Source organism: Balaenoptera physalus, assembly GCF_965194825.1.
Source record: "Balaenoptera physalus genome assembly, chromosome: 7".
NCBI classification, from domain to species: Eukaryota; Metazoa; Chordata; class Mammalia; order Artiodactyla; family Balaenopteridae; genus Balaenoptera; species Balaenoptera physalus.
Genome location: NC_138886.1, coordinates 79,229,427 through 79,247,686, shown reverse-complemented (window position 1 = coordinate 79,247,686; position 18,260 = coordinate 79,229,427). Strand labels below are relative to the sequence as shown.

General features: G+C 38.0%; 1 pseudogene across 1 annotated transcript; it reads left to right on the top strand.

Annotated features, from left to right (window-relative positions):
- The first annotated feature begins 4,799 nt into the window (after positions 1–4,799).
- LOC309663549 (polyadenylate-binding protein 4 pseudogene) lies at positions 4,800–15,458 on the top strand (annotated as a pseudogene). Its single transcript has one exon. The product of its transcript is annotated as a polyadenylate-binding protein 4 pseudogene (transcript).
- The last annotated feature ends 2,802 nt before the right edge of the window (positions 15,459–18,260 follow it).

Genomic DNA, 18,260 nt, shown 5'->3' with positions numbered 1-18,260 from the left:
TCGTATACTCGCTTTTTCTTCACTTTTATCCCTAATTCATAATTATGAGCATTTTGCTTAGAACAGGATTAGGATCATTGTTATTAGGAAAACATTCTTTCCTATTTAGAGTTAATGAATTCACTAGAGATTTTTGCCCTCATGATGATTACTTGATTAGGTACACCTGGAAAATCATTAAAGGAAAGAGCCGGAACAAGAGGGATTCTTTTTCTTTTTGCTGTTCAGACATGTGCAGGCATGTCTGAGGATACTAGGGACACTCAGGCTATAGAAATCAAGCTATTTATTTAAAACATGAATCCGTGACACTCACTGACACCTGTGTTCCCACAGCTGAGATCAGAATCCTACTGCATTTAAACTGAGCAGAAGCTGGGGCTAAAATAATAAGAGAATAGTTTTATTTAATAATTTAAATTGCTGATTTTAGTGATAACCACCTGTTCAGATTTTCTTATCCATAGAATGAAGAATGGTATGGGAAATTTGATCCTTCTATAGTAATATCATTGAGAATTTTCTTTGTAAGTGGGTACAGGCAGCATAATCAATTGGAATATTGTTGAGATGAGGGGTGGCTAGTATGTATATCTTCTAATTTTAGTGATTAATTAAAGCCTAGAAAGATAGGAATTCAAAAGAAATGTTTTCCAAAAGAAATTGGATAAAATAAGCTAATTAACACATTTTAATTTAATTAATCAATATTTAAATAATTTATTACATCTCTCTTAGTAGAAGACATTTTCTCAGGCATAGTAAGGCAGAATGTTATTAAAAAATTATACAGGCCCTGTCTCTATACTCTCATTCTGTAATTGTGGTAATTTATGCTTTGATATGTACTTTTGGTAGTCAAAAATATAATCTCTATAAGGGTATTTTTTAATATAAATGTCATTATGCATGCTAGTCATAGTAATTTATTAGATCACCTTTGGGGATTAGTTGGGAGTACAACATTGTATTACAAGTAAATTTAGTGAGTCTATGGTGTTGGATGTAAATCAGTGCTACTAAAAGTGAAAAGAATCCTATTATATAGAGAATGAAAAGTGGAATTCTATATTTATTTGTTTGGTCTTATTTCTCAATTAAATGACAATAATAAGTGTTGGAATTACTATTGCTTCAAATAATATGTAGAACAGGATAATATTTGTGTTAGTAAATGTTTGATTAAAATTATTTGAACTAAACTAAATATTGAAATATAGCATTATTTTGGGATTTCAGTTACTTTTGATTAGGTGAAATTGGCTAGCAATTAATATTAATGGTGGTAACTAGCTTATACCTACTGTTAAGGGTGTGGATAGTGAGTTGAAAAATAGTTCAATAAGATATTAAACTTATTTATTTATGCAATAAATTTATTAAATAATGAGGCTTTAGGAGATAGTTAATTCAGATTTTGTTTTGAGGCATCATACTTAAGGTAGGAAAGCAATTTTTAAAGTTGAAATGTATTGAGAATTTTGATGTAAAAAACTGTACATAATACCAACTACTCTTACAAGAAGTGTTAAGCCTATAGCAGCTTTCTGGGGTGCAAATATAAAATGTAGTGCTTGATGTTAGGTTAACATTTACTTTTCAAAAAGCATTATAATAAACAAACATAATATTATGCCCATTAAACACTGTAGCGAAGTTATATGGGATAAATTAAAAGACTTAGAAGAACTATTATAAATGCTAGTGAGAAGTTTATATTGATAGAGTTATTAGGTAATTGTTATAACCCGTAATCTAAGGTGTCAAAATTATTTGTTTTATTGTTAAACTACATAATTTTACTCTTATAAATCTTTTTTGAATTAATTTGTAGGCTGAGTCTGTGACTCATAGTATAAGAATAGCATTTATTTATTTATCTATTTATTTATTTACCATTTTATTTATTTACTTCATCTATAGGTTGATATCCTAAAAAGTCCAAGTTAGTGTTAGTAAAAATAAAATATGGGGTCAAACAGTAAAAATTTGATTGAGACTAGGAAACATTCTGTTGTAAATTGTAAGAGGGACAGTTCTAGATTTTCAAATACAAATTCATATGGATTTGATTTTTCTGTATATTGGTAGTAATTGTGGTAACCAGAATGTGAAATTACTAATATAGATGCTAATATTGTTAAATAGTCCTGAGTTGGTTGTACTAATTAGTACAACAAAAATAGGATCAGTATCAGTACACTGTTATATAAAGAAATAGATGATAATTAAAAGGGTCAGCTTTAGGGTCAGTTTCAAAACTGAAGTGAACAGATGTAAAGTAAAAATTTATTTGCCATATAAAACATATAATTGGGGAATGTTTTACCATTTCCGTGAAATCCATTTTTCAGAAGTAATACTGAGTCATAGATGCATTCGTAATTAGTGTATGATGTTTCATAATAGGTCAAATATAAACATCTATGATGATAAATAGTGTTTGTAGTATTTGTTTTCTGTGTATTTCCTTTAGACCGTGGGGGCTCCGGTGATGGATACTACAGCAGCTGGAAAGGGAAAAATGTTAAGAAATGATACTTCTAATGAATTTAGCAGTTTAGTAGTTTAATTCATGCTAATGATTAGCCTCTGTCAAATTTTGGCAGAAGGGCTGCACTTGAGTGACTGAAAGCTCAAAAATATCCTGCAATAAAATATTTCTAATACATTAAAGAGAATTATTTCATATTAAAGTTCTTTTTGTACAACTGATGTATGGGGATCTTGGAAAGTATCTTCTTAGACACTATCCCTTCATTAATAACATACTGTTAGTGCATTGTTTAATAGTCTGATTATTAATAGAGTTAATGATTTAAATAAAATGGAATCTTTAACAGTGCAGATAAGGCCCCCTTTAGTGGACAGGAACTTAACTTTATTACACAGTAAGCATATGTGTGGCAAGTCATTAGGTATTTTCTGTAATTATAAGCTTCCTAGAGGGGTGAAGACGTGATTGAATTAGGACAACTGTAAACTCTAAAATTGTAAGAAGTATTCGAATAATAAACATGATTGAGGCTACTGATAGGAATTTACATTATTGATGTGGATCAACTTTCAAAGTATTCTAAACGTACTGTCTCAAGCACAGTGTCTATGAAGTTATGGTTTTAACCACAAAATTTCAGATCCATAAATTTTTTTTGTTTTTAATAAAGACCGCTTCTAGTAGATGTTAATGCTTCTCACTTTACTTGTCCTGGAAAAGCAACTGTTTTTAAACCTAAAGAAAGAATAGCTCATGGATGGACCATACTTTCTGATGAGGCTAATGTTTAGATTGGCAGTTCTATGAGGATTATTACATGACTATCAGTTTCTAGGAAATAAAATTCTCTGAGTTATAAGTCTGAATCAAAGTTAAGACCTTCATAGTCTTTATAATCATAAATTCCATTCATTGGCATCCTTTTGTTTCTGTGGTTAGGAATGGGCTATTGTTTTTTCCCAATAATTAAATAATACATAATAAAGAACAATAAGAATGAAGATAATCAAAGGTAAGATGACTTATACTGTTTCTAATTCTTAAGCACCTGTTGTGCTTTTGTGAGTTAAAATTAATATTAGATGCATAATATATGTTAAAAGATAAACTGAGGCATATTAAAAAAATTAAGAATTTGAGCAAAAATTGATTTGAATTGGGCATTGCCAAATCAGAAGTGGTTAGGAGTGCTTCATAACAGGAGGTTGGGGAGAGGCTTTTATAGAGAAAAGGTGGAAGCAAAGTAAGGAAATTACTGATTGGCTATAGTCTGGAGTCTAGCAGGCTGTTTCTGACTGGTTGTCCTTAGGTTTTGATTTTATAACCCTGAGGCATTAATTGATTTTTGTTTGTTTACATAGGCTGTTACATTAGAGCCACATCAATCCAATGATCTCCTTGTTTAATTAATTTAATAATTCCCTCTTTGATCTCTCCGCCTCGGGTCGCCGCAGCCTCCGCTGCTTTCGGGCCTAGCAGCCTGAAGAAAAAAAAAGAGAAAAAGATAAAAAATTAAAAAAACCGAAAACGCTTTACTATCTTGAAAAAAAGCGAATCCTCCTCGGAGAACCCGCGGGGAAGTCACTTTTGCACGCTTCCGGCCTGCCCGACGCTGCCGCCACCGCACCTGGGCGTCCGTCGGTCCCCGCCCATCGGTCCGGTGGTGAGCTGCTCGCGCGCCCGCTTCCACGCGCCTCCACCCGCGCCGCCTGGCCGCGTCGCGTGGCAGCCCCGCGCCCGCCGCCTTCCCCCCCTCGCGCCGGCCTCTGCGTTTCACGGGTCCGCGCTGCCCTTCGCCGGCCCGGCGTGGGAGGCGGCTGCGCACTCCGGCCGCCCGGGGCTTGCTGAGTCGGCACCGACAATACTTGGTTTCCCTTTTCCCAGGGCTGCTGTAATCTTAAACCGCCGGGAGCCCGAGGCCTATATTTATAGAGAAACGCACGTTCCGGAGGCCGCCGTGGGCACCACTGGCTTTCCTCTGGAAGAATTTTTGTAATTTGCAGGACAGTCCTCTTTTTAATTTTCTTCATTTTTTGAAATTGGGAGCTTCAAGATCAGGACAGCTGAAAATTACAAACTCCCAGGGAGGGCCATATTGTTTTTGAGAGCCGTTTGTCTGCGGTTTGTCAGTCTCGATCTCGTCCGAGCCGTCCCCGAACTCCTCTCCCGCCCTCGGAGCCGACTCCAACTTCTCTGAGCTTCACTGCCACCTGTGAGCCTCGGCACGGGCCACGGCTCGGAGCGGAGCCCCCTTTGTCCTGTGTGGTCCCTCTAAGAAGTCCTCCTGGTGGGGCTCAGGGTGCTGGGGGCTGGGGAGATGAACGCTGTGGCCAGCAGCTACCCCATGGCCTCCTGCACGTGGGTGCCCTGCACTAGGACGTCACCGAGGTCATCCTGTACGGAAAGTTCAGTCCTGCGGGGCCTGTGCTGTCCATCCGGGTCTGCCGCAATATGATCACCTGCCGTGCCCAGGGTTATGCCTATGTCAACTTCCAGCAGCCGGCTGACGCTGAGCGGGCCTTGGATACCATGAACTTTGATATGATTAAGTTAAAGCCAATCCGTATCATGTGGTCTCAGAGGGATCCTTCTTTGAGAAAATCTGGCGTGGGAAATGTCTTCATCAAGAACCTGGACAAATCTATAGATAACAAGGCACTTTATGGTACTTTTTCTGCTTTTGGAAACATTCTGTCCTGCAAGGTGGTGTGTGATGAGAACGGCTCTAAGGGTTATGCCTTTGTCCACTTCGAAACCCAGGAGGCTGCCGACAAGGCCATTGAGAAGGTGAACGGCATGCTCCTCAATGGCCACAAAGTGTTTGTGGGCAGATTCAAGTCTCGAAAAGAGTGGGAAGCTGAGCTTGGAGCCAAAGCCAAGGAATTCACCAATGTTTATTTCAAAAACGTTGGGGAAGAGGTGGATGATGAGAGTCTGAAAGAGCTATTCAGCCAGTTTGGTAAGACTCTTAAGTGTCAAGGTGATGAGAGATCCCAGTGGGAAATCCAAAGGCTTTGGCTTTGTGAGTTACGAAAAACACGAGGATGCCAATAAGGCCGTGGAAGAGATGAATGGAAAAGAAATCAGTGGGAAAGTCATTTTCATCGGCTGTGCACAGAAGAAAGTGGAACGGCAGGCCGTGTTAAAGCGAAAATTTGAACAGCTGAAACAGGAGAGATTTAGTCGCTATCGGGGTGAACCTCTACATTAAGAACTTGGATGACACCATTGATGATGAGAAGTTAAGGGAAGAGTTTTCTCCTTTTGGATCAATCACCAGTGCCAAGGTGATGCCGGAGGATGGGAGAAGCAAAGGGTTTGGCTTTGTCTGCTTCTCATCCCCTGAAGAGGCAACCAAAGCAGTCACGGAGATGAACGGACGCATCGTGGGCTCCAAGCCACTGTATGTCGCCCTGGCCCAGAGAAAGGAAGAGAGAAAGGCTCACCTGACCAACCAGTATATGCAGCGGGTGGCCGGGATGAGAGCGCTCCCCACCAATGCCATCTTAAATCAGCTCCAGCCTGCAGCTGGGGGCTGCTTTGTGCCAGCAGTTCCACAGGCTCAGGGAAGACCTCCATATTACACACCTAACCAGTTAGCACAGATGAGGCCTAATCCACGCTGGCAGCAAGGTGGGAGACCTCAAGGCTTCCAAGGAATGCCAACTGCTATACGCCAGTCTGGGCCTTGTCCAGCTCTTTGCCATCTGGCTCCAACTGGTAATGCTCCGGCCTCTCGCGGCCTCCCTACTACCGCTCAGAGAGTCGGGTCTGAGTGCCCGGACCACTTGGCTATGGACTTTGGTGGGGCTGGTGCTGCCCAGCAAGGGCCGACTGACAGCTGCCCGTCTGGAGGTGTTCCCACAGCTGGGCAGAACCTAGTGCCTCGTGCTGCTGTTGATGCCGCTGCTCCTCAGGCTGTTGCACCTTACAAATATGCCTCCAGTGTCCGCAGCCCTCACCCTGCCATCCGGCCCCTGCAGGCACCCTAGCCTGTGATTCACGTGCAGGGACAGGAGCCGCTGACCACCGCCATGCTGGCCGCAGCACCCTCCAGGAACAGAAGCAGATGCTGGGTGAACGTTTGTTCCCGCTCATCCAGACGATGCACTCAAACCTGGCTGGGAAGATTACGGGGATGCTGCTGGAGATTGACATCTCGGAGCTGCTGCACATGCTGGAGTCCCCCGAGTCTCTCCGCTCCAAGGTGGATGAAGCTGTGGCCGTCCTACAGGCTCATCATTGCCAAGAAAGAAACTGCCCAGAAGGTGGGCGCTGTCGCTCCTGCTACCTCTTAGACAAGGACAGACTGATTCAAAAGCCAAGTAAACCCTCATGGAATTCAGCTCAAGGTTTGAAGACGTCCTAGCTTGTCCTATGGACCTCAGCACCAAGAACCACAAATCGCAAATTTAATAGGTCATTTTGTATCAAAAGGTCAATTATGGCGCGCCTAGAATTTTTCAATTAAAAGAATATATTCTCTGGGTTCTGATATGGCCCAGACAGTGTTAACTTTTTCTTTTTCTATTGTGAGTTTTGATTTTTTCCCCCCAGAAATTGGTTTTATTTGATGTACCCAAGTCTTGTTTCTCAATAAAGAAAAAAATCTCCATTAAAAAAAAAAAATTCCCACTTTGAGTCATCCTCTAATACATGAGATATTGACCAAAAAAATTGGTATTAGTACCACTTTTATTCATCATCACAGTTAAGTTGCTCTTGTCTCATTGTAAAACTCATAGGTTATGATGTCAGATTCATAGAAGAATGGTTTTTTTTTTTTTAATGAAGGGCAGGGATCTGTGGATCTGCCCCTAGCTGGGTATCTGCCTCTGGTGTGTGGGCCTTGGAGTTGTTTTTTTTTTTTTTTTTTTAATATGATGAAAGCTTTTATTTATTTATTTATTGGCTGTGTTGGGTCTTCGTTTCTGTGCGAGGGCTTTCTCTAGCTGTGGCAAGTGGGGGCCACTCTTCATCGCGGTGCGCGGGCCTTTCACTATCGCGGCCTCTCTTGTTGCGGAGCACAGGCTCCAGTCGCTCAGGCTCAGTAGTTGTGGCTCACGGGCCTAGCTGCTCCGCGGCATGTGGGATCCTCCCAGACCAGGGCTCGAACCCGTGTCCCCTGCATTGGCAGGCAGACTCTCAACCACTGCGCCACCAGGGAAGCCCAGAAGAATGGTTTTTGCTGTTCATTGTGTTGTTCACCTTGTTTCTGTTTCTCTGAACTCATTGAGACCATCTGAGGTACTGCTGATGGCTACAAACATGCATTTAAGACTTTTGAGAGAACACAGCTCAGGAGGGAGATTACAGTGATAACTATTAGGAGGATAATACCAAGATACTGAAGTATATTGCTTAGCCAGGGCCCTCATGAACCAAACCAGTTGGTATCAAATAAATCAAATAATGTATTTACCTAGAGGATATCGACCTCCAGGTTTTAGCCAAGTGGCTTGTTTGTTAATTTCTCATATTTGCTACAATACCAGAGGTGTCCAGGTACAGAGGAGGTGTTTGCTATGGCACAGACTTCTCCTTTTCAGCCAGTAAGTACTCTAAAGCAATTCTATTATCTAAAAGCACCTTAGGAAGAAAGTCTAGAGACTTTTGTTGTGTGTTAAGGAACAATGTCTTCCCATGCATTAACAGAGAGAAAAAGCAAGTAGCAAAAGGAATAAAGATTTCATATTAGAGATGAAGATATTGATTTATGATTTTGGAAGAGCTGTCCCCCTCAAGATGCCATCTGCTTCTGAAGAAAAACTTCCCTAGAAGTCAATTTTAATTTTAGATCTCCAGCTGGTGTTCAGTTCCAAGAGTCTGAAGGAGACCTTTTAAATTGGAGGAGGTGAACCCAAGGGTCAGATCTCTGAAGTTTGGCTGTCATTTGGATAGTGAGGAGAACCTGGTATGGTCCCTTCCATGGAGTTCAAGGGAAGTCTTTGTTCTTAGTGATTCCAAATCAGAAGGGTGGGAGATCCTGTCTGCAGGCTCTGGAGGGAGGGGGGTGTCCCAGCAGGTCCCACCATGGTCACTAGAACCTGTGGAGGAGGAAAAATAATTTCCCCCCTACCCTTTATTGTGAGTGCTTGGCTGAGACCTCTTTCTTCTGCGGTACCTCATAAATGGATAAGCTTATCCTCTACCGTGGCCATTATAATTCAAGATTATCTTTGGTAAGGTTAACCTGGTTGTTCAGCCTTAAAACAAAATTTTATTCCCCTGAGGCCTCAAACTGGACCCAGTCCAGCTTAAGTCAGACACATTCTAACCTTGTACCCAGTACCGTTTCTAAGTCAGATCCACTCTGGCTCTGGACAGTTTCCAGAGCCAGTGGGGGGGAAAAAAAAAAAGCTTTAAGTCTGAAAGCTCATAATGAAAAACCTACAGAGGTAGGATCTGAGAGGGATTTACCATCACCTCCAGAGGCAACAAGACAGAAGCAAACTCAAAGGGGCACAGCAGGTACCTTCACCTGCTTGATCTTTGTTCCGGGGACTGTCAGCAGTCTCCTTCAGTTCCCTCTTCTGACATCAGAACCATTAAAAGATAAACTGAGGCATATTAAAAATTTTAAGAATTTATTTGAGCAAAAATCTATTTGAATTGGGCAGTGCCAAACTGAAAGTGGTTAGGTACGCTCTCCTGACAGGATCTCGGGGAGAGGCTTTTATAGAGATAAGGGGGAAGCAAAGTAAGAAAATTGTTGATTGGCTATAACCTAAAATCTACTTGGCTGTTTGTGATTGGTTATCTTTAGCATTTTGATTTTGTAACCTTGAAGCATTTACAGGCTTATATTTTGGTTTGCTTATGTAGGCTGTCATAGCATTAGAGCCACACCAGCCTAGTAACCTCCTTATTTAATTATTCTAACATAATACTAAAGAGCTAATTGAAATGCTATTATAAGACATGGAAATGATAACATTATTCTACAATGGAACAACCTTGAAAATCTGCAGTGGATATGCTAAGAGACATTTTTTTTTTCTGCAAAAAACACAATTTTAATCTATAAATTAACTTTGATAGAGTTAGGTAATATTTACCTTTGGTAATTGGTAATGGTTGTAGTATCTTACTTGCTAAGAAAGCTCATAAAGGTTATGATGTTGGCTTGAAACCAATTAGAGAGATTTCGTTCCTTCCTTTCTTGATATTTATGATTTTGTCTGGTGGGTTATTTGAAAGCATGATGTGTTGGAAAGCATCTGTGAAGTCACTCAATGTCTGTTGCCGTAAGCTCCAGTGCTGTTTTTGTTTTAAAGTAAAACCCTCAGATTATTAATACTTTATTATCATTTCTATTAGTGGACTGATTCCATAGATGAGTGTTCACATTGTGTTAGCATCTGCATAGGCTAATTATCACCACTGCATGTCAGAAAGGCCAAGAAAATGTTGGGGAAAGAAAATTAAATTATTGTTAAATCTAAAATAATTGTTCAGCTTTGCCTCATATAGGATGTAGCATATATCTTGAAAATAATGGGAATAAGTAAACAAAACCACCTATGTAATAAATACTGCTTCTATAGATAGATGTGATAGAAATGAGCAACAACAAAATATGTATCTTGTAGAACAATATATAGTAATGAATTAGATAATTCCTGTTAACCTGTTCACAGTAAGTAGGAAAAAAAGCCTATGGCTCAGAGTATAGCTGGTGATCATTTATTACTTCATTCTTATAACATAGCTCGTCGGTCAGACTTACCTTTATTTGGATAATAGTAATTATGATAATAATTATAGTAGCAGAAATGAGATATGCTTGCATATCTACTTCAATACTTAGGGTATAATAGTAATGTGATATATAATAAACCCTAAAATTCCAATCGATATTGTGGCTTAGACTATTTTTATGCAACTAAAGAATTTTTTACTGAACAATATGTTACAATATGTGAAATTATTCCAAGCATATGTACTTCAGGATGTGTAATCAATTAGAATGAATGTTGTTATTAAGTTAAGGTCTCCACCTCCTGTGGGATCAAAAGATTCCATTTGGTTAAGATAATCTCTGCTACAATTATAGAAAGACTTTCTACGAATAAAACTGCAATAATCAATAGAAATCAAAGAAGTGGTGTCTGGTATTGTGATGTAAAAGGTGGCATTATGTTAATTAGTTGCAGTAACAAATTGATGGTGCCTAAAATTGTTGAGACCCCTATTAGATGAGGGGAGTAGATAGTTAAATCTATTGTGCCTACAGGTATTAGATTGCCAGTGCATAAAAGGGTGCATTGTTCACCCTGTTCTTGCTTTGACTTCTGCTGTTGTTGATGCAAGTAGTAAAAGGAATCATGGGAGTAATAATCCAGAGCTTATTTATTTTTTAGAATGCTGTATCTGATGCACCTATCATTAGTGGTGTTAATGAGTTTCAGAGTCCTCCAATCATGTTGGCATTGCTATAAAGAAAATTATTACTAAGACCTGAATAATAACCAATTATAAATTTAAATAATTTCTAATAAAACCCTCATTGATTAAAATCAGCCTAAATTAGCTGTCTTGATTAGTGATCTCTACTATTCTATCTAGTTTAAAAACCAAGTAGTCAATATACAGAACTGACCACTTTGTGATTTGTTGAGAATAGTCAAGAGTAGATAAATTTATGTAAAACGGCTAATAATAAATTTTATATGGCAGATATAAGGACAGAGGCTAATTCTTCATTTTACCAAACTGGGAGGTTTAACTTACATACTGAATTGCAAGTCCCAAGAAGCAGTTAAATAAAACCTTGTTTCGGTTTCTCCTGCCACTCTCTACAAAAGTTAGGAGTAGATCAAAGCCAGTATTGAGGGAAGGTGGTTATCAATGTAAATGACACATATGCATATATTTGTAATTATTATTACATATAACAGAATAATTGCTAATGTGACCTCATGTGGAAATTATATTACACACATAGGGCTCCGATTAGGGTACATTCTGAGCTTAACTGATTACATGGCTAAGCTTGATATGGACAAATGGTATTTTGAGATTTAACTCTGTTAGTAGATATGGTCTTGGTGTGCGCATTCAGATTGTTTATGCAAGGTCAGGACAAGAATAGTTAATAATCTATACTAGTATTGATAAAGTTAGAGGTCAAAGTTGTTCTTTGATGTATCATTTCATGACATCTGCAGTTGGTTGAAGTCCATAAGGACCTACAATATTTGGTTCTTTCTGAAATTCAATGTGACCTAAGTTTTTTGTTGAAGCATTAAGAAGGCCAAGGTAAGTAGAATAGGGAAAATTAGTAATTATAAATTAACTAGAAACTTGTTTATTAAAACTAAAACGTTGAACTCCTGAAAACAGTTTTACATTATTACTGGATTCTATCACCTAGATGAGCGCAATTCTTGACTTATTTAATATCTAGTATCTGGCTCTTTTGTGGAATGGACCTTATTGCTTAAGTCCTTTCATAATGTGAGATATCTTTATATAAAGAGGAACCAAGTGGAAGTGTTCTGATCTGAATTCAGGTCACACAGAATTTTTAATGATGGAACAAAGGAACCTTTTAAATAGAAGTTACATTTTTAGAATGTCTGGATACAACAATAAAACAATAAACCTTAACATCAATTTGACCTCTAAAATAGGATTTTATTATTTCCATTTGAGAACTCTGTTGCATTGGTGAAAATTTTGAGTAAATTAATAATAGTTATATATTTAGAATAATTAGTCTACATTTGATCATTTGGTGGCTTTTCTATACTCTGAGGTCACCTCAACCAAAATAATTAATTCAATTTATGATTAGTTACTTAGATAACTGATTTTCATATTCAATTAATAAATTTAAGTTTTATGTGTTTTAGTAAGTAGAGGGAAGGTTGAATGTTTATTAAGTTACTTTAACTTCTTTTAATCTTTCTTTACTGCATATTTGTTTTAGGTTAACAGTATATTGAACAAATACATTCAAAATTTTTTTTCTATCTATTCTCTAGCAATAGCTTATTTATTTTGGCAAGGGACTATGCAAAAAATTATTTCTTATTACTTATATTAATTTTTTTCCTGCATATGTAGTTAATCCAATACCGTGTTAGGAGGTGGTTTTGCTTGTAGGTATTTAGCATGGTTGTGCTGGTGTGCACTTGTAATTGGTGCTGCTCTTAAGCCAGTTACAATTTTATGAGTAATTACTCTCCCAGGATGGTTTTATTCTGTTTCAAATGATCTGTACATCTTCTGGTTAACGTTTAAATTTACATTAGGATTTATTCTTCTTTAGGTAAATTCAAAGTTGAACTTAAGTTCTGCTTTGGATAACCAGCTATCACCTGGCTCAGGTTGTTTTTTTTTTTTTTCCCTCTACCTGTAAGTTCGTCCCATTATTTTGTCACAGAGAAAAATGTTTCTATATTAATTGTTTACAAGTAGCTTGTTTGTTTTCTTTCTGTGTTTTAAGTTAAAGTTCTCTGTTTATTATGTTCTAGTTAATTCATTATGCTTAAGTATAAGAGTTACTCTTTCCTTCTGTTTTTGGTTTTGAACCTTTAATGAGAAAATTATAATATTGAGCTCAAGAGTATCATGTTTGTACGTCACTGGGTCAAGGGTTGGGGATTCAGCTAGAACTAGCAAATAGGTTATACGTAAACAAAGATACATGCGGTCACAGAATGAAAAACTGCTGCCTGGCACGATTATGTCTCAGTTTTCTTATCACTCATGTTGGGGATCGTGTAGCCGACGAGAATAGACATCCACACTCTGAGTGCCCTCCAACACATCTGCCTCCAGCAGCATGTGGTGAATCTTCATCAGAAATTTCTCATCACACTCATACCCTTTAATTGGACCTTTGGGTACCTCACGCAGATGCAAGGTATCTGCCATCTCCAGAAACACTGCTTATTTCACCTTGGGTATCACTCACCAAGAAGTTTAGATTGAACTTCACTGGGTTGATGCAGACCTCGGTGGCCTGGAGATGCAGGAGGAAGCCATGGGCACCGCCCCCACCTCTCCTTTCACCTGTGACCTCGGAGAGCTATGAGTGAGCAGCTTACGTTAGCCACCAAGCCATCTTGCCAGGCTGAACAGGAAGTAGGTCAGCACTCCTGCCTGTGTCACTTCCGGGATGCTCCCCTTGCTATATCCTTTTGGATGGCTGGTAGGAGCAGAACTGGGGAACTTGCTGGAACTCTTTCCTCTTTTTAATGTTTATTTATTTATTATTATTATTATTTTTTACTTAGTGACATACTTTCCCTAACATCTAACTTAGATTTTTCTCTTCCATACTATACTTTTAGATATTTGGTATAATTATTAGTAATAGTTGTATTTGCTTTATTAGTAGTAATTGTATTTTTTTAGTTTGAGCTAGGATTGGTTCAAAGTGGTTTCAAGTTTAGTTTAAATTCCCCAACTGCATGCTTGGTGCTTTTAAGTTTAAACTGCACTTTAGTTTGCCCAAGTGACTTTCTAGTGTACTTACCATGTTATTGTATTAGATTTTTTTTATTGGAGTATGGTTGCTTTACAATATTGTGTTAGTTTCTGCTGTACAACAAAGTGAATCAGCTATATGTATACATATATCCCCTCCCTCTTGGACCTCTCTGCCACTCCCCCCCACCATCCCACCCATCTAGGTCATCACAGAGCTCTGAGCTGAGCTCCCTGTCCTATACAGCAGGTTACCACTAGCTAGCTATTTTACACATGGTTGTGTATATATGTCAATCCTAATCTCCCAATTCATCCCACCCTTCTCTTCCCCTCTGTGTCCACATGTCCGTTCTCTACATCTGCTTCTCTATTCCTGCCCTGCAAATAGGTTCATCTGTACCATTTTTCTAGATTCCACATATATGCATTAATATACGATATTTGTTTTTCTCTTTTTGACTTACTTCACTCTATATGACAGACTCTAGATCCATCCACATCTCTACAAATGATCCAATTTCATTCCTTTATATGGCTGAGTAATATTCCATTGTATGTATGTACCACATCTTCTTTATCCATTCCTCTGTTGATGGACATTTAGGCTGCTTCCATGTCCTGGCTATTGTAAATAGTGCTGCAATGAACAATGGGGTACATGTGTCTTTTTGAATTATGTTTTTCTCAGGGTATATGCCCAGTAGTGGGATTGCTGTGTCATATGGTAGTTCTATTTTTAGTTTTTTAATGAACGTCCATACTGTTCTCCATAGTGGCTGCATCAATTTACATTCCCACCAGCAGTGCAAGAGGGTTTGTTTTTCTCCACACCCTGTCCAACATTTATTGTTTGTAGATTTTTTGATGGTGGCCATTCTGACTGGTGTGAGGTGATACCTCACTGTAGTTTTGATTTTCATGTCTCTAATAATTCATGATGTTGAGCATCTTTTCATGTGCCTCTTGGCCATCTGTATTAGATTTTTAGATTAATATTACTTATTTTTTATTATTCATATTATGTTTGGATTTTATATGAGGAAGGTAAGCTGTGTGCACACTTCAAGGCCTGATTCAGTTGGCTTTTTAATTTGCTTTTAGCCTCTAATTTCCTAAAGTTTCTGTTAATGGATTCAGAGAATGTAGCTCATTCTCCATACCCTCATGTAACATTGTTATGATAATTCTTGTTGTTATTTCAAAACCTTTCTTAGTGTTTGCTGTAATGGCATTATACTGGTTAAATCAGCACGTGGTAATGATTTACTGATTATAGAACTGGGTTCTGTAGAGGAGTTTAACACATTGCAAAACATTTTCAATTTTGACCTACTGCTAGTAGTACTTTGGTCATTTTTTTTTTTATGTGTAAACACTGTGTGTCCTAATGCATTTATCCCAGCTGTTACAATTTGCGGGGATGCTTTCGATATATAGTTACAAAATATTTTGTTTTGACATGTTTTTAGAGAGTTCTATTTCAAAGTCAAGATTAGTTCTTTTAAAATCTTATCTATAAGTAAGTTAAATTGGGAAAATCATTTTCTTTTAAAACATGTTTCCAGAAAAGACACACGTATAAACATAACTTAATATTGTTAAATATATTGTAAAACTCTCTGAAATCCAAATAGATAACTTTTAGATCCATTGGTTGAATATCCATTCCTAGTAAAATGAGAAAGAATCTCTATGCTGTTGGTGTATTATAATTTTTTCAACGTGTTAGCCTTGAATAGAACAATCTTACTCTCATTTTGAAACTAGGAATAAGAATAAGATGGCTTGTGAATGGATTAGTGAAAGGATACTTTATTCTACTTATTTTTATATGGTTTCTTTTCTTTTAAAAATTAATATTAATACATTCATTTATTTCTTCTTTATTTTAATACACATGTGCATGCACGTAAGAGGAGGGAAAGAATCCTAAAGAATGAATAGGAGGAAGTCTTGGAAAAAGTGTAATTGAGGTTTTTCAAGCTCTGAGAACCGCTTCTGTCAAGACTCATAAATTAGGAAGGGTGTACGTCTTTCAAGGGGCTGCACACTGTTTGGCAAATCAGGATGTAGAGCTTGACATGGGTAGTAAGGAAATGAAAAATGATGCTAGCAGCTCATTGCTAGAAACTGACAGCTTGGCCGTAGCGTTCCCAAGTAAACATAAACAACTTTCTCAGAATACAGTCGATACTCAGACAAGGCCACTCTGTGACCACAATAGAGTAAGACAAAAAAGGACACTTTGTAACCATAGAAGTAACTAAACATCTCCTTCTCCAGGAAAGCAAGAGTGACTACTGGTTCTTCACTAGTGACAATTCTAGGTCCACTTTGGACCCTCTGCCTTCTAGATAAAAAATATGAAAATACCCAGTGACTTGTCCCTGCTGACAGCATCCCACCCCCAGTTATCCACAGGTCTCTAAATCCTGCTTAAATCTCTCAGCATGAATCCACATATTATAATCTGTTCCTAACTCTCTTTTACAGAGACACTTCAGTGTTCCTCTGATGTGTGTTCTCCCTCGTTGCAAGAAGATAAACCTAAATTTGTTTGATTACAGGTATGTGGTGGTCATTTGTTGGCAGGCTTTGACGTAGCGACATGAGATGGTCCTGTATTATTAGGCTAGAATAAGATCATAAAGGCATACTAGAATGTATAATGCCAAGGAAATGGCCCTCTGTCTTTTCTGCTATGGATGGTCATTGGAAGGTACAACAAACAGGAAAGAACATTACAGAATTGTTGAAACCTTCATTTTGGTGGTAGTTTGGAAGATAAATTGTTTTAGGGGCAAGATTAAAAGGAAATAATTTGGGAGACAGTTTTAGCAATCTGGACAAGAGGTGATGAAGACCACAATTAAAGACTGACAGTGTGACTATAAAGTAAACAGAGAGGAAGAGCGCAGTGCTCAGTAACTGATTCTAGTGATGCCATTTGCTAAAAGGCAATGTGTAAGGGACAGCTTTGGGGAAGGTTAGATGATTAGTTGAGTAGGAGTTACTTGTGAGACTGGAGTTTGATAGTACAGGCAGCAACTCAGTCCATTGATCTGAAACTCAGGAGAGATATTTGGGTTGGAAAACAGATTTGGTTGCTACCAGCAGAGAGATGACAATTACAGCCATTTAATTTTTATATGACATTTAGTTATATCCTGAATGAACCCGGAAGGCTCTGCTATTCTAGTTTTTGCTGTCTCCTTCTAGCAATTAACTAATTGATGCATTCGATTGTAAAACACTGAGTGAAGTTGAACAGGATAATTTGTACCTGCCTTAAGAAGGCAAATAAACTAGATTCAGGCAATTCATAAATACAACTCAGCTATGAGGTAAGATAATAAACACTCTATCCTGTTCATGAATCCAGGTTGTCAGGCAGGAATGACCTGAGGGGTAGATTGCTCAGCTAATTTCTCAGATCCAACCAAGCCCATGGCAATGGTGAGGATAAGATGAATAGACGCGTAAGTGGAAGATTTCTCTGTGAAAGGAGTTTAATCCTTCTTCCTTTTCCAGGGGAGATGACGTACATGAATGAGTAATAGTTGATAATTCCCAAGGTGTAGCTGTGGGGAGGAGAATGTTGGTTATCCATAGTCAGAGGATTTTCAGTAATTATTCATTTCCACATTCATTCCACTCTGAAGAATTTTTTTAAGACAGCTGGTATCTTGAAGGGCACATGGATTCTTCCAGAATAAAACATTGTTAGTCCATGATTAGGCAAAGCCTTTCTATAGCTGGGTTTTGTTGTTGTTTGTATTTTTGTTCCCAGTAGCTGTAAACTATGAACATTTATTGTTTGAGTCGACTTATTTATTTTCTTCAGTCACAGCTTTGGACAGTATGAGAGTGTGTTATAGGTATAACAATATTGGACATTCATGCATACTTTACATACATTGTTATATTTAATTGTTATCCCAATCTCATGAGTTAGGTAACAATTTCATCCTGATTTTGGGGTTGACATAACTGGGGTTTAGAGGAATTGTTCATTATGATATAGCATAGTAGATGTTGGAACTGTCTTTAGTGGTAGAACTCTTTAGTACTACACCTTCATTTACATACTACAAAAATTAGTGCATAGTCTTCTGATAAGGAAAAAAATGTCACCAACGTAATCATTATATTGTTCTTATTTGATAGTAGTATTTATTATAATTTGCTTCTAGGTTTCGATTGGTTTCAAAATATAATCATTGCCTGCCAGAGAATATAAATTAATTGCTGACATTTTACATAGTATTGTGGTTTCAGTTTCTCACTGAATGCAGTATCATAATCATCCTCTCTCTTTTAT